The sequence below is a fragment of the Ammospiza caudacuta genome, chromosome 3 (assembly GCF_027887145.1).
Source record: "Ammospiza caudacuta isolate bAmmCau1 chromosome 3, bAmmCau1.pri, whole genome shotgun sequence".
Taxonomy (NCBI): domain Eukaryota; kingdom Metazoa; phylum Chordata; class Aves; order Passeriformes; family Passerellidae; genus Ammospiza; species Ammospiza caudacuta.
In genome coordinates this window covers 41,547,674-41,566,091 of record NC_080595.1, presented here as the reverse complement: position 1 = coordinate 41,566,091, position 18,418 = coordinate 41,547,674, and the positions used below count along the sequence as shown (strand labels likewise).

The window sequence follows — 18,418 nt, the reverse complement described above, 5'->3', positions numbered from 1 at the left end:
ATTCCAGTTAAATGTTAGACATAACTGCCAGCTGAAAGTGGATTTTCATCGAGAGAGAAAACTACACCTTATATTCAGGCTTCTCCATGGTCAAATCAGTTTTCAGATTGCATATACTGGTACATTAAGCAAACTAAAGAATCCCAAAAATTTGGTTTAAAGTGTCCTGGTGGTTAGTTTGCTTTTTGGAGACATGGAGAGCAGCATTTCCTGCTCATTTCACTGTCATATGATTTTCCACACCAAATAAAAAGCATCTGAAGACCAGGACTCTGTGTGGTTCAGTGGTTAGAATATGTCATGGTTGAGAAGCAACCGAAAACGGGATGTTATAATGGGGAACATCTGGTAATTTTATCTTAAGCAGCAATGCTGGCAGTCAGTTTAGCCACTTCAGAAGAAACTCTCTATGTCTTCAGATTGCAGTAGTCATACTCCAAGACCATTTAGGAGATAACTTAATCTGACAGAGTCACAGGCTACAATGCCAACCATGGAAATGGAGTAATGAAGAGACACAAAGGAACTGCAAGACAATGAAGGCATTCAAAACAAAGCATGATGAATGCGTATGGCACTCACAATGGTGTTTATTTAATGTGAGTACTCTTTGTGAGCAAGATTAACATTACTCCAAGGATTAATAAATTTCTTAACAATACAATTAAATTCAAGTATGCATTTTCATGTGTGTTCTTTACGAAGAAAATCAGCTAATGCATTTAATTGTAACATTTATATGCAAACAAACTGGAAACACTACAGCAGAAGATAAAAACCATCATTATGCTGACAAAACAAATACAAGAATGGACACTGAATCCAATAAAGCTTTTACTGACCACTAAAATTAGCAAATTTAGGTTTCTTTTTTTTCATTGATGTCTTTTTAAAGAACTATTGTTTCATGAAACTGGCAATACAGTTATTTTTCTGCATTTCTTAGAAAATCTGGCATTGTTCTCAGCCTAGTCTTAGATAATCATAAAAATATAAATCAGATACATATGGCTGATTTGATTTTTTATAAGCCTCTAACTTGAAACAACTATAAAACCACTTGAGATTTTAGAAAACAAAATACAGCATTAAACTGTAAGATTGTATACTTTCAGTTAGGCAGTTTAGTGTTTAATAAAGAAAACAAAGCTTGTAGAATAAAATTATAAATAGGTATCTTTGAGAATTATTTTCTGAGAAAGTAATCTGAAACATTTTATAGGAAAAAAAGAAATGACAAATGGATAATTTACCCTATCTTACATAGCATAGGCTTTCTAGCAATAACATTTTCCAGTGTTTATTCCATTAGTACATTGTGACCATATAACCATTTCCACAATGACAACTTTGTCAAAAAATTGGCTTTTGGTTGTTGCGCTTTTGGTTTTTTGTTGTTTCGGGGTATTTTTTGGGGGGGTAAAGAAGGGGGGATTGGTTCGTTAGGCTATTTTTACAAGCACAGTTTTAGTGATGTGTATTTCTGTACAGGTACAAACATACATACTGTTTAGAGAACTAGCATTTACACCTGCACACATGCAATCTGCCAGTAAAAGAGCAGTTATGGACTAAATACGTAACCTTTCAGGTAACATTTATAGCTCCCACCTCCTACTTTCAGTCAAAATTCTTTAAATATTTGAAACTGTTGCCACTATCTCCCCTCATTCAAAAGATGATGATACCACTACATTTTTTTGGTAGGTTGGGATTAACAGAACAGAAAGTTTCCTTTTCCATGATGACAAAAAAAGGCATGAAATATATCTGAGGTTAAGTATTTTCAGTGATTCAACATCACACTTATCTCAACAGAAAACAGCTACACAGTTTTTGTTGCAGCAGTAAGAACTACTATCAAATAAAAACAAGTGCATCCCATACTCAGTGACCACATTATACATTAACCAAAACCAAAAAGGCTAAGGTCACATAAACAGCCACTTGTATACATTTCAGAAATCAAGAGGGAAAATTATAATGTTTCAAGAATAATGCTGAAACTGTGAAATCTTTCATTAACTGCATTAACATGTAGTTTGAGGATTTAATGTCCTCCAGCCGAATTCGGCAAGTTTGTAACATAGTTAAGAAAAACAAATTATCTGATGAGATTTTAAAGGAATAAGAGGCTGACATTGCAGATGGTATTATCATTGTCAACACAGTGAACACAGACAATAGTAACCACATTTAGAAGTAAATTTTTACATACAGACTAACTTTAGGTAGCTGTTAAGACTGCTAGTGACAACATGTGAAATTGTTTCCTCAAGTCTCTACCAAACCCACCTACTACTGGTAATAAAAGAGTTGCTGCAGAAAACAAAGCAAGAGATACATTCTCTCCTAAATATGGCATGTTTTCTAAGCAAAATAACCAAGTAAAGGTCAAAGTACACATGTAGTGAATATGACACATATAATCTGCTTATGTCAAATATATCCACTTACATTTGCTGTGCGTATCTGATACATACCATTCTAATACTATAATCAAAGCTAAATGAGAACTATTGAAGCATTTAAGTGATGAAGCTAAGTAGTAAATTAGAAATGCTGTATAACTATACATACAAATTACCATTAAATAATCTCTTCATCACTTAAACACAAAAATAAAACCATTAAGATACTGGAAAACAAAATACAGAGTATCAACTGACAGAAAACTAGATCTGTGACATTTTCAATAAGGTACTTTTGTGCTAGATAAAATCAAAACTTCCAGCACATCTGCTGAACTACCTCTGACTTGACTTCAAGTGTGAGCAATTTAATCCCCAACATTAAATAAAAGGATCACTACAGCTAAAATATTTAATGCAGTTCTAATTCCCTAAAATTTGAGTGGTCACAAAGAGGAGAACAACATCTTAGAAAGGAGATAGTGAAAATATTTTTCTCTTTTCCTTATTGTATTTAAATGGCTAAGAATAATTTTCAGTACATATTTAATGCACTCAGACTGGTTCCATATTTATTTAGTACACTGCATACATTTTTTAACAAAGATTATAGGGTTGGGGGCATTTTGGGCTTTTTTTTTTTTGTTTTTTTTTTTTGTTCTAATTCAGTTACCATAATCACTGTTCAACATCAAAGCCAGATAGTAACTTGTCTTGTTATGGGAAAGAACTGATAATTATTGTGGGAGTGAGAACAGCCTGGTCTAGTTCAAAAACATCTGTAAAATGTATTAATGCAAAAACAAAGGATATGAACATAATTGTAATACATCACTAAAACATAGTATTTGTGCAGCAGGAGAACAAAGTTAACATTCAGTGTTTTGAAGTCTGATATACTATACAAAAAGTATCAGCATCTGGAGGAAAATGAAAACAACACATTAGTGCAAAGGTGTTGCCTATTACTCATTGCAGAGGTTCCAATGAAAAATCCAGCTAGTAACAGAGGAAATGAGTTCTCTACATACAAATACCTGTATCTATTACTCTTTCCCAGAACTACATTTAAGTATTACATAACACAGTTAGTGTAGGAGTTATTTTGGTAACATGTTAAATTCCTTTAAATTACATTATGTTTAACTGGGTTTTTAAGCAGAGCTTCTTAAAACAATTAGAACAGTACAGATTCTATGAGATGTCCAGAAAGGAGAAAGATCTCCAGAAACTTTATCAAACTTAGTAGGCACTATATGGAGCAGGAGAGAACAACTTCAATCTCTCTTGTAAGTACTGGGGTATTTCTGTTTCATGGCATGCATGACTCAGTCTGCCTCAATGCTGTTTAACCTCTAACTCACCTCATCTAGAAAGCTGTGCCATCAGCACAATTCAACCACTGAATTGTTCACATTGTGTTCAGAACTGAATAAAATCTCTTGAATGAACACACACATGCTGCAAGCCCGCTCACAAAACTGAGCTCGGTGTTTAGCATTTGTTGGGCAGTCATAAACAGACCTTGCCCACACAGATCTTGCCCACACATGATCTTTAGTAAGAAATGCTGATAGAAATTTATCTATGTTTTCCAGGAAAACTTTATGAAGAAGACAGTAAACAACTAGTGATAAACAGTGGCACCTTGTGCTCTCTACAGGATTAAGAATTGCTGCCTTCTCTTCTTTGACATCAGCAATGCAGGTTTAATGGTTTAAAGAATAGATTATCATAAAAATTTTGGTCTACTTAAAAATTCCTCCTCTGTTATTTCTTACTGGTGATATTCTCTCTGTAACATTAAAAACAAATGGTACAAAAATTAGAAAATTAGAACTTTTAGGATTTAAAACATGACAGATCAGGATTTGTTTCCATTTAAGATTTTGACATTTCAAGTAGTTATTTTATTTATTAAAATCACAATTTTCATGAAATTTTCAAAGGGTGACCCTGGGCCCTATTCAACTATAAAGTTCTCTTTGTTAGTACATTTATTCCGGCACTGTAATGTTATTTAATAAATGAAATACTACTACCAGTTGTGTTCTGGAATGTGCCAAAAATAAACAGCACACCATATAATTTCAGACAAAAAACTGAAGTTATATTAAATGAGTGATTAATTTGAACAGAAATATTGCTTGCTGCAATAAAAGCTAAATTGTTTTTAAGAAGCACCACCATACCATTAAAGCCCCAGCACCACAGCAATATAACCATCTTAAAGTAAAAATATCAACTTAGTGCATTTTATAAAATCATAAAACAGTTAGGGTTTGAAGGGAACTTGAAGATCCTATAATTCCAAACCCCTGCCAAGGGCAGGAACACCTTCCCCCAGACCAGATTGTTCCGAGCTCCATCCAACATGGCCTTGAACACTCCCAAGGATGGAGCACCCACAGCTTCCCTGGGCAACCTGTTCCACTGCCTCACCACCCTAAGGGTGGGGAATTTCTTCCCAACATCTAATTTAATTCTAGCCTCTTTCAGTTTAAATCTATTCCCCCTTGACTCATCCTAAAAGACCCTCTTACACCCTCTTACAGCTCTCTTTGTAGGGTTCCTTCAGGTCCTGTAAGGGTGCCACAATTTACATACTGTAATTCTGCAATGTTAGCTTTGTTGGTAGAGCTGGTAGAGCTGCCCATTACAGATGATTACAGATTATTTGCATTTGCTCTTGACTGAGCAGAATATCAGCCACTGATACAGCGATCATTCAAAAGCTCAGAATCTTTCTGATCACTGCAGCTGTAACCTACACAAACCAGATTATCCATGTGATGTCAATAAAATATCATTTTTTACCCGGCAGACCACACCCTAATGCTTAAATGCTCCTTCAAAAAAAAAAAAAAAAAACCAAAAAAAAAAAAAAAAAAAAACCACCAAAAAAAAAGCATTAAAAATATAGCTGGGATTTAGAATGAATTACTAAATCCCTTAAATCCACATCATTCACCTCTAATAACCTCTGCTGAAGGCTTTGAGAGCATGTTTAACTGAAAAACAGCTTTACAAACCTCATGTAAATACATTAGACCAGATCTATAAAAAAATGAAATAAATAAAATAAAAATCAGGCCAGCTTTCCAGGTCATTTTAATAATGGTAATACAGCTTTCTTGATTAAAGAAAAAAGAAATATCAAAGCACAGATTAAAAGACAAACACAAACCAAAAGTAATACACTGAAGGATAAAATTTTTCTCCAAATCCTAAATTTGCAGTTTAAAGGAGGCCTGAGTAAATTAAAATTAAATACTTGGTGTTGTTTCTGTTAGGCATTGAAAACTTTTAATGAAATATAATGATAGCTAGATATTTATGTAAGTAAACTTCATTTTTACCACTGAAATTCTCATTAACGTGACAGAACCATCTGAGTAGCTACACCTAGTTAGCTGAATGCATTACAACTAATCAGAGAAGCCAAGATATAGTTTTCTTTTGTCAACTGTTTGAAATAGGTATCTGTCAGAACTCATCATCAAAATACAGTCAGAAGAATTGAGGACGTAGCAAATTCCTGTATATACTCAGTATCTCCAAAATGTTATCTAGGATTCCAACTTAATTTTCATCCATTGAAACAACACTGAACCACTAACACAGTCTTCCTGGAAAATGTATTTTCAGCTCCTCTGGGCAGAAGATTCCACTTCAATTTTAAACACAATGTATACATGTGTTATCACAGGTGCAAAAAGAAAAAAATAATTTCCGTGTTGGCACAATCATAGTACCTCTAATCTCAAAGGCACTGTTTTCCAAGATTAGCTGCTAAAGAGCTAACAATTTCTTCAGCAATTCTTTGACTTATCTAACAGCATAACAAAAAAAAAGCTATCCTAATCTTCTATACTTGGCAAATTACCACATCTAATCAATCTTTTTTTGAATTTCATTTTCTAAAAACTAACCGAAGATGTAAACATTTGTGCCAAGAAATTCACCATTTAGTTCAAAATTAAGTGAATACTAAGAAGCTTTACTGTCCAAGGATTGAGTAACAAATCTACTTTCATTTCCTGCAGAAAAATGACACCTTCACCGTACAGTTTTGGCATTAAGATAATGGAATCTTCAGAAGGAAGGTAGAAAGCAATCCAAATCTAAAGGGAGAGCTATGTTTTTTTGTGAAAATGATCAAGACCTTCCATTACATCATCAAAGAATCAAGAAATTTCAAACCACTGAAGATGTTGCACTCCATAAGTTCTTCTCAAAAGAAGCAGTGGAAGTCAGATAACAGGCTAGAAAGGCAGAGACAATTTAAGATAACTCCTAAATTACTGACCTCTAACATAAAGTTCTAAAAGCTGTTTGCTTCTGTTCTTTACTGTGCAGAATGAAATAATCACTTGGAGAAAAGCTAATACTATCAATAAACTGCATACAGAAGAAATAAAGGCAAGTTTATTAGATTAGCTAAATTCTACTGATATTTATTCTGATATTTCTTGTATAATGTAACACATAGGTAATACTGGCATTGGCCTAAACAAGTTACAGAATTTAAAATGAAGATCCACAAAGAGCTGCTGTGCTAATTACAAAAGGGAATCAGGACTTCAGAAATGGCATAATATACTAAGATTTTTAAACTACTATACAGCTTCACAGCCATAAATCTCTCTATACAGAGGTCCATAAAAAAGTCAATCTGCCTAACCACAATACATCAAACTCCCTGAGCAAAGGAGCTCAAATCTCTCTAATCTCTTTAATTCAAGGCCTGAAAACCTTATCTGGTGCATCATCCTGCTACGTACAATCCACCTGAACTGAAGAGAAGAAAAACCTACACGAACACATAAATTAATGCAAGACTATCTCAAAATGGTAGAAAATCACACTGCTGGTACTACTGTAACAAGCAGAAGCTGCTCCTGTAATAGGAAGAACACCAGCTCTTAAGAGAAACGAGGCCGAAGGATCACTGCTGCAGTCTTTTAAACGCTGACCCTAAGCTGCTCGCTCACACCTCGCTTCTACAAACACTGCAACAAACTTTATGGAAGGGGACAGACCAATTCCTGCTAAGAGCAGGGGATCTGGAATTTTCGCATCTCTTCCCATCCTGTCAGAGTGTGCCACAGCACAAGGAACACAGAAAGCAAAAAGAGAAGGCTTTCAGCTGTGTTACAGCTTCACATCTTGAGCCCGCAGCCTCTCTCAGGGCCCTGCTGAGGCCAGCGTCAGTGCACCCACAGACAGGCCCCGTGAGCACACAGAAGGACAGAAAGGCTTCCTCACTGACACTTCACTTGCTGAGCACCCACAGATGAGGTTTTGCTCTTCACTTCTGTCTGAGTCAGCTGCAAGACAGTGGTAACAATCAAGTCTGGGTTCAACAACTAAACAGGTTCTTGAGAAGAAAGTGTAAAAGCCTCAGACATGAAGAAGCAGCAGAGAGTATCAAGCAGGACTAAGCATTCCATTGAGGTGCTGTACCTATTTCAAGCTTACATTCAAACAGCCTTCACTCAAAGAACTAGATGGAGTAGTAAGCTACAAGTCAAATATTAAGCTTTTAAGCAATTAAGACACAGATTTTTCCAAAAATTAACTTTTATTTTGAAATTGTTTCTAACATAAAAGCATATTTAAATCACATGGCACTTTTCTATCTCTCTAGCAAAGATGGGAATTAGGATATATGCAGTTTATACCATTTGAGGACATTCATACTTTCATCTATTAGAAAAACATGCCTTTTTTCTTCTAAATTAAGCATTAAATTCCGAGATACTTAATCGAGTATCAAACTGTTTCCAAGAGTTCCATTATGGAGCAAGAAAACATCAAAAGTAAGTCACTGTAAAAATCACCTAACAAGCTGCTTGGACCAAAAGTAAATAAGTAAATTTTTAAGCAATTTTATTTGGACAACAAATGAAGCATTCCTGCCTTTTTTACACTGAACAAGCCAAGTTTTAGAGTAGTTTTATAAAACTACTCATACCAAATGAAAAACTTAATGTTACTAATAAAAGCACTCTTCCAAGATTTGTCCTTCCAAACTCTTTAACCTTCTCTGTCATTAGGGCTGACTGATAAGCCACCAGCTGTTTTTTTTCTTCTCGGTGCTACAATGCATTCTCTTCCTTTTTAAGGCTAGCATACCCAAGCAACAAACAGCACGACTTTAGCCAGCTGCTAGAATGTCACAAACCTATATATTTAGCTCCCATCTCATTTACTGCCATCCCTCAGTGTCAACCATTTAATGTCCCTTTTGCTCCAGCCTCCTGACATTCCTCACTGAGCTGACAACACTGCGGGCTGCATCAGCAGACACAAGATACAAGAACACACAACAACACAGCACAGACCTTATCAGTTACCAGAGACAGAAGCCATGCCTCGTCAAACACACTCAAGCAAAAGGGGTTTTGCTTCCCTCCCACCACTTCTGGACTAATTTTTAGTGTTTATAAATTGTGTAGTTGTTTGCATAAATATTACCTTTAGATCGTTAGTGAAATAGCAATTTGTTCTTTTAGTACGCTTTTGCTTTGTCTCTGCTTTGTCAATACTTTCTGTACATTATAATATAAATTAAAGTAACATTTCCTTTCCATTTAATACTGGTGTTAACATTAAACCTTCTCCTCATGCCACAAGTTAAAAGAGAATTTTAATTGGGTAGTTTCAATTCCACTTCAAATAACTAAAATAATATCCCTCAAAATGATTTTTTTATGCTACATGTTCTGTTCATGTAAAAACACTAATCTAATTACTGTCGTATTTTGGAAATAATTGGATTTTAAATTGCTTAGAATTATCAACATAAGTGAGAAAGCTGTAAAGATAGACAAATTAACAATTTCATGGTTTTAAAATGGGAATCTCCGTTATCATTAGATTCCCATTTGCAATTATTTAAAGGCCCACAGAACAGTTTGGTAGTTCCCTCCTTTAAGTGGTCATAAAACCCTTTAAACAGTAATTGAAAGATTGTTAACAGAAACTCTCTCAGGAAATCAGATCCTGTGAACAATCTAACAGTGGGCATGCTTAAGCGAGATAGTGAATAATCTGTTTCATCCTATTCACTAAGATGAGGTTTTCAGAACAGTGACAAGACATCAGTTTCAATAACACCAGGAGATGAGTAAAAATTGTTCAATTCCATGCTCTACTTGGGAATCGTGACACATTTATCTAGAGAATTAACAAGTTGTGCTGTGTGTAAATCGGTCTCCGAGCCTAACCAAGGATCCAGCAGTGCCCTCTAAGCCTCAGTTTACATCATTAAACTCATATTCCAGTAACAAAGGATCCTCAGGATATACAGTCCAACAACTAATTTCCATAATAATACCTTTTAATTAGATGTGACTACATATTACTTTACCCAAGGCACTTAAAGCTGGCAATTTAGCTGTAGACTACTTCCATTTCTCAGTAATTAGAAGTGAGAAAGACACATTTAAGTTGGAGCACCATTGCAGATAGTGATACTATAGTTAAAAATGCTAAGAAGAAATTGAACTCTTCTTTCTAAGAAGAAATGGAATTCTTGTACATACGGGACATTATTCTCTTTTTCAATTTACCAGATAAATGCAGCTGCTTTTTCTCCTCTCAAAACGAAAAACTGACTTTGCAGAAACTGGCTTTGAGGTTATACATACTCAGGTTTATGCAAAGAAGAGGTGCTCAGTAACCATTTAATTTTATTAGTTACTGGAGCTTTAGACAAAGTTCTTCATCCCTTTAAGGCAATAGATTTTACGCTGAATTATTCAGTCTTTTATAACTCTATGTTACAAAAATGTATATTTATTTGCCACCTTGGAAGATGGGAAGAGAGGAAAAAGAAACTGTACATTTCCAAATCAGAAGACCTCAATGCAGTACTATATAAATAGCAATTACTATTTTTTTCTCCATAATAGCACTCTTTCATAAGCAAAGTTAAAAATAAAGCAGTAAAGCATCTCACCAAGCAACTAAATCCCATGATAAAGATGCATAGTATTGTTTTGTGGTTAAAGATAGGCCTTACCAATTAGAGCTGTGATGAAAGTTTCCATATTCAAGCAATGTACTTCGGGAAAAAATGCATTTTATCAAGCTTCTGGAGTGAGTGAGAAAGTAAGGTGTTTAACATTCCTAAACATAAACAAGCTTTTCATTCATCCGACTGATTTTAATTGCTTAATTTAGCTGACTAAATTGTAATTTATAATCAGAGCCAATATTAGATAATTTTTGCTTTGCTCCTTTAACTTTTACACACATTTGAGAAATGGTAACAACTGCAGTCTCATTCATAGACTAGGAGCTCTATAGTGAAACAAGCTGAATTTTACCCTTCATAGGGGAAAAGTGAATCAGAATTCTTACCTCATTTAGGACAAATCAAATTCTGAAACACCTATTTCTATCGTTAAATATATTGAAAATACTTCCAGCATTTCACAAGCAGAACTATAAAACCTCACTTTCTAAGTAAACATCATGCTTAGTCATAGCTTTATACACAGTTTATACTACTTCACATTCATTAGGGGATTATTTACCAAACTAGGTCTAGAATTTCATTCCATGAAAATACTGAAACACATCAGAGAAAGTAATTTTAAATTGCGCCATCCAAAACAAAAGCAATCCCCTTTCCAAAATTTAGAACAAAACCCAATACAATTATCTAACTGGTAGCATTTCTCATTCTACTACAGACCTTACATGATATACTTCAATTAAGTGTAAAAAACAGTAAGATTAGAAACTGTCAATGGCTATTTGCTGTTGCACAAGTATTTATTCTTAAAAAAAAAAAAAAAAAAAAGATCGATTTCTCAGTGTTAAACATATTTGAAGTGAAAAATTAAACTAGTAATTCCATTCACCTTCTGGAAATGTTACAAAAAGTCTTCTCCATATATTTACAGCTGCCATAATCAGTAAACTTGCAAATTTAACACCTAAATCTGCAGAACAGGTCAGAAACACAGAAGGCAGCTCAATATTTCCTTTAGTGTTTTAAGGTCTAATCTGCCCTGTTTGCTCTAAATGACTGGTGCTAAAAGCTCTTAGCAAACCTTAAGTCTGTGTTCCAGCTGTAAGAAGACAATACATAAAAAGACAAATGAGTGGAAACTGAAAAGCACCTGAAATATTTTAAAAAGCTCCCAACCTTGTTGGGAGCATTTAAGGGCACAAGCCCCACAACATAAGCACTGTGGAGTTCTGTGATTCAGCCAGCATCCAGCACTAAGAGCAGCAGTATCACAGCCCAGTAATACAGTGATAGCAGCACCTTTGGATATCAAGTCATATCGAATCTATTATCCTAAATATTTACATTACAACACTACTAAAAGAGCAGCTTATCAACAATTGCTACATTCAGGCTTTATTCCTAACTAACTTCTGCCTTTTCCTCTGTGATTTTTAAGTAAGGAGATGGTACTACCACTTCTTACAGTTTTGTGATGGCCAACATCACTGCAGACACTGCAACAGAAGGGGAGCTACCTCGTATTTATCACAGGAGAAACAGCAGAAGAAAGAGTTATATCATAAGGCTCTGAGATGTACTTCAGGTTTACATGTCAGCCTATCTGTCAGTAGTGACTTAGGATTTACAGATTTATATGTTCCAGCCCCATCTATATTACAAAGCCAGAGTTTCACATCTCTCTTGCTTTTAGCTTGTCCTTCAGCTGACTCCCAGAAAGAAGTAGTAGTCCTTCACAAAGACTCAAAGGCCATTGTTTACAACATAGCATTTGTGTTTTATTTTAAATCAAACATTCCAAACCAAGGCATTCTCAAGCAATGAAACAAAACAGAAATGGAAAAAGAAAGTAAATGAAAGTTTATTCCCCAAGCTGGATTTGTGTACTATCTTCTCCTCAAGAAAACTTATATAGAAGACAACCAAGTGACCAACATTAATGAGACCAACACTAATGTTCCTCATGTATGAGGAACAAAACAACTCTGTTCTTTTGAAATATGGAACAAATTCAGATCAGAAATGAATGCTATAGATGCAGCTTTACACTGAAAACTTTTCCTTGACAAGTGATGTATGCTTTTAAAAACATTAGTAACTTCAGAAATAGCATAATACCAAAACAGCACATCTGTTTAAAAAAAACTCAACCATGTTGCTCAAAAGGCAACTTATTCATTTTTCTTTCAAATTAACAGGCACCTCCAAGGTTTGTGGGCAGACTTAATCTAGTAACAAACAAGAGACCTTTTCCCACTGAGGGCATGTAAATTGATTTTTACCTAACCAAATTATTTATGAGAAATATAAAGAAAAGCTAGCATTCTGACTGGAACTCAAAACTATTTTAAATAGCCATTCTAGATAGGTGCCATCTTATCCCAGCAAAACACAGAGCAAATACAAGTAGCTGAGACTTGCATTTCACTGACCTATCCAGATGAAGTTACCAAACTCCTGCTGTCCTCTGCCTGGAAAGCATCAAATTACTTTTGCAAGGGCAACTCCATAAAATTCTGACTATACAAACAGTAATACCTGAACTACAGAGCTGCTAAAAGGGAAGAAATATTTAACATATGTGTCAAAAGCTGACTGACCACTGCAGGGGGAGGGGGTAAAGACAGCATGCTATTATAATTGCCAGGTTAAGTTTCTGGGGGAAGTATTACAGCTTAGTGCTATAGTTATCCTTTTGTCAGCTAATCAGAAGGGGAAAAAACATAATCCTCAATAAAGGGTTTTTCTCCCTGTATTTCCTCCTTCCTTAAAACACTGTGCCTCTCAAATCCCCTATCTTTCAGGAGTCTGTTTCCACTCTCTAAAGCAGAAAGAAGCTCCTGACTTTGAGTAACAAAGTACAACGATTAAGGATTCCGATGTCTAAACAGTAATTTGTAAATTCACCTGTGTGTTTTAAACACAAGCACTACCTTGCTCTGTTAAGTATTGTTTCAGCACTTACTCGTATTTCCATGTTTACTGCAGTCTCCAATCCTAGTTGAAGTACACAGGACATTAATTCACAAAAAACTACCAACAAGTTCAGCAGGTGTACCCAAGAGTACCTCACCTTGCAACAGCAAGCAAAAATATCATGCTGAAGCACATCATCATCTCTGTATAACACCCTTCTTTCCTAAAATAAACATTTCAAAGAACATAATGAAAAACAAAAACAATGTAAAACAAAACAAAATCAGTATGTCACAAATACCTGCCTCACAGCTGACCTCTTATTACTTATATTTGAACCCAGCTCTCCTAGACTGAAGTCTTGCAAGAGCAGAGATTGCCCACTGAAAGCCTGACCACAGAGAAAACGAGATGAGCTATAATGAAAGGCACTACAGAGCAAAACCAATCATGATGGATGTTGACTGCTAGACCTATGTCAGGAAGTTCCACTGGACACTTCCTTTGCAACCTCAAATTTTGTAATTCCCACAGGTAAACATTTTCAATAAAATTAATTAGAATCGTTTTAGTAATTTCATCCACAGAAAAGGAACAGGTATCTTCAAACTATTTAGACTGATTTTCTAGACTACCATTGTCCTTTAGTACTTAGCTTCCCCATATACACACAGTCCTCTTAATCCATGGTGAAGAAGAGAGGCACCCAAATGTCTAGCAGTGGCTGTTAATGTCCTTACAAGGACCTGTATACTGATTAAAAATGAAAAAACTTCCACTGCTTGCTGCAGGCAGTGTCATACACATGCTGCACATAAAACTAGGAGTTTAATGTTATGACACTAATTTGAAAACATTACTAATACAAGCATCAACATGAAAACATGGTGTCCTAACAAATATGTTCAGCTTTCCTAGCACTACCAAGTACAACTCATTTCTTCTCCCAGATTTCTAAATTTACTTTGAAATATATTAAGGGGAACATCACCAAAGCAAATACTACTTACTAAGCTCTTACTTTACCTGTCTTACTTCCACCCTACCTTCCATTTCTTTTTATTTACACACACAGAAAGACCACAGGATCTGCAAACAGCAAAAACAGCGAGAATAAAATGGGATGAAGAACATTAACAGATAAATGACAAGGCAATCACCTGACTTAATTCCACTAAATTCTTCAAGAGTTTAAGAGGGAAAAAATAATGGAGATATGGACCAAGTTAATTGGTACTGGTGAGCTGCTGCTCAGCCTGCAAGATTAGTGTAAGGGACTAAAGGACAGAATTTTTAATTCCAATGTATTTTAGATTGTCTTCCATCCTTTTGCCTCCATGTACAAATATGCTCTGGAGATTTGACCAGCTAATCTGTGAATAGAATTATGACAACATCTGTCATCCTGCACCAAAAAACCCCAAAACTAAAACACCCACCCGAAAAACAACAAACCCCAAATCCCCCAAACCAGCCATTGAATGTTTAGCATGGTTCAAAAAAATTTAAAAAAAACTGTCAAAAGGTGATTCAGACAGTGAATAATGGAAAGATATCTAATAAAACATTAGATAAAAGGGGTAAAAAAAAAAATCTTCAGATATTAAGGCAAAACACCATTTTAATAGCATCTAAACAAAGGGGCCCTTTCTCAATCCATATCCTTACCATGTGCAACCAGAGCACATAAAGCCTCTCATTAATACATAAAGTTCAAAATCAAAATTAAATTCTTTGTTCCCATTACTTCCATTAAAATGTTTTTCCAATGACCCTACTAAGACTGAAAATTAGTAATCAAACTACTTTAGTTATTTCATATACATTTGTACTTTCAGCAGTAGCTGACCATTTTCCAAATCTTCCTGCAGCCCTGCCATTATTCTGTATTCCAAGTTTATGTACAGAGACCAGTTATATTCTCTCTTTCCTTCAAATTGCAAGGGTAAACAAGGCCTAGTCTTTTAGCTTCCTTCCCTGTTTACCACTAGGGAGTGAAAAGCTTAAGTGAAATAATCAGAACAATAAATAAATAAGATGTTATCATTTTCCTAATCCATATTAGGCATGCTATTAAACTCTGATATTACAAATTGAAAAAGGATTTAAACACTTTGTCAGTAAGTTCCCCATAGTAAAATGAGTCCCAGTGTTGATGGTTGTGTTGTACTAATTAAACAGCTTTAACTAAAATGGTCAGAAGTACGCACAAGCTGTTTATCACTGCTGCCCTTTGAGCTGCACTATCCTCTAAGGACACGCTACTTTAGATGCGATAATTACTGACTTCTTACATTTTTACTGAAGAGGCACAGAAGAGTTCCAACAGAGAATTTCACATTAATCAGAAAGAACAGGGTACTTATTAATAATAAAGCCATGATTATAATAGGAAAAAAAAACATTTATTCAGTTCAACATTTGTAGGTACTAATTCCAAGAACTGTTTAAATTGATATCAGGCAGAAAGTTTAGTCTCATCTCTCTAGGGAAATTTGAGAAAATTAATCATTTATCTGAAGCATAAGAAATGCTAAATACTTTTAACTATTCACCCACAAACAATAGCTTATCCTCCATTCTTCTGCTTGTTAAGAACTCAACAATTTCTCTGACATCTTTTCTTCTTACTTTTTTAAATTCTGATGGAAGTTATTCTTCCATGAATTGGAAATGTCTTCAAACAGTAACACCAAAGACTTACACAAGAGTACAACTATTACTCTTTAGGGAACTCACTTTTAACTTAAGGGCAAAATATGGACAATTAATGGAATTTCACTTCTTGGGTGCCTTCTGCAAAAGTACTCTCTCAAGTTACAGGAGCATAAATACATGGTTCAGAAAAGCTAAGAATCTCAGTTTTAATACTAAAATTTCTATGAAATTTAAACACCTTTCAAGGGTACTAGAAGAAAACAATACAAATAGACCCAATTGCATAACAGTAGCTTTCTATGAAAAAAAATGTGCCACAAAGGGTATCATCCCAGCAGTTACACAATTTATCAGACTGTGACTACATAATGGAAAAAATCTCCTTATTAATACAACACACCAAAGAAAATTAATTCTTGCTTAGCAAGATTTTTGTGTATCTTCCACTTACTAGTACAGAAGCAGAAATTCAGACTGCACAGTCAGCATTTAAAAACTACAAGCTGTTTCAGTCAATTAATTTTTTGGCAAGTTGAATCTTGCACTAACTGTGGCCTTCAAATAAATATTAGATTAAAAATACTCAATATGCACTAGCACAAAAAAAAATTAGGAGCCTTCAGGGGATTTTATAGATTTATTTTAGCTTTAAAGTTTATAGATTCTTTATTTTGTGTGGATAACCAAAGCAGAGTAAAACAGTAATATCAAAGTGATGCAGGCTAAGAAAATTTACTGTTTCATCTTTTGTGTATGTCTATATATACACATATATAAAGCATGTTTGTTAAAACTTATGGTTTAACTACACCACTACTTTGATGCATCACAAGAAACTTAGGATTTTGTGCACAAAATGGCACTATAGTACTATGCAGCATTCACTACAGTCAACTAACCAATATCCTCAAAATTCTAAGTCAAAAATATTTACCATAACAAAAGCTTATTAGAATGTCCTAACATTTTGCCGGTTTTTTTTTAATTTCTCTTGGTAAAAATAGTAAATATACATCAGAAAACCAGTTTCTGATCACTTTTCTCTGAGCAACTTTAGGTTTATCCAACTTTATACCACTTTATATCTTTGTAATGCATACAAGACAGTCAGTTGGAAGAAAATTATGGCAATAGAAAGAATCAACTAGATTTATCTGAGAAACTCACTCTCATAGTCTATACAGCATGTCTTTCCTACATCTGGTAACAACTAAATTAACTGCTGAATATGAGTAAGAAGTTTCATATACTGCTGTAAAAATTCTCACAGGTAACAATTTCTCTTTTTACACACAAATTTATCTTCACTGGTGAAATTAATACTTATCCATGAATTTTACTTTTTTTTTTTTTTTTAAGTAAGTTGGAATCACTGTACTCCAGACCTTCTAAATGCTGTGCTGGCCTAAATTCAAAACAGGTTACTTAATACCTAACTTGCAGAAAGATTCTGGAAATGGCCTACATACCTAATCACAGCTTTTTATTTGTATGCAGTGGTATATTCTAGTTATTAACCAATTATTAAGGCTGGGCAGATCCCATTCCAAGTAGCAATGAACAAATCCAGGAGCACACAGGGAACACCAGCCTTGGCTCCCCAGTGAAGCCTGAACTGCCAGGTCCCACCACAGCAGCAGAAACTTCCCATTTTCTAGCACACACTTCACATCCTCTCACAAGAGCCAACAGCCTTTTTATTCCAGGTCACATGCACACAAATCACAAGCTGCTCCAACTTCCGAATGCCTAAGGGTTTATTAAAATAAATTAGTGACCACTTCAAGGCCGTTCTCCTAAAAGCAAACAAGGAGCTAGCAGTAGCTAGTGAAATCATTTCTTTGTCAGAAACTAGAGACAAACTCTTTCCTGCTCATTTACACTATATTTGATAATTAACTGGCAGTGAAGAGCTAAGCTGCTAAACCCTGATTTCTAGAACAGCAGCTTAATAGTTAAGGGAAATCCAACACCTTTTTTCTTACTCTCAATCCTCCTACAGCAGGTATCAAGCTCTGTAAAAACTACAACAAATAACTTTGGCAACTATGAAACCAAGGTTTCAATAACTAGGAAATGTTTTAAAAAGCCACTAAGCAATATAATTCTAAGATATCTGGAGGTATTAAATCCAGAGCTACTTACATGGCTCTGTGGAACAACTGCATAGGACAATGGCTCTCAAAAAATCTGTAACTGGTTTTGGTGTAGGGACACGTACATACACAGATGTATATAGACACACATATGTTTAATTTGGAAGAAAAATGCAATACAAGGGGAGAGAGATGTCCTTAGTGCCAGTCAAATTGCTTTAAGACTTTTCCCAGTACAGGTGTTTTAAACCCAAAGCAAAAGAAGTACATGAAAACTTGAAAACTGAGAAAAGACATTTGTCTAAGTATTCAGTTCTGAATAAGGACTTGCACCTAATTTTCTTAATGGA

General features: G+C 34.9%; 1 protein-coding gene across 8 annotated transcripts in view; it reads right to left on the bottom strand.

The window, feature by feature from the left end:
* QKI (QKI, KH domain containing RNA binding) overlaps positions 1–18,418 on the bottom strand; it is a 149,388-nt gene that overhangs the window by 93,638 nt on the left and 37,332 nt on the right. The gene's annotated exons all lie outside the window — the stretch shown is intronic.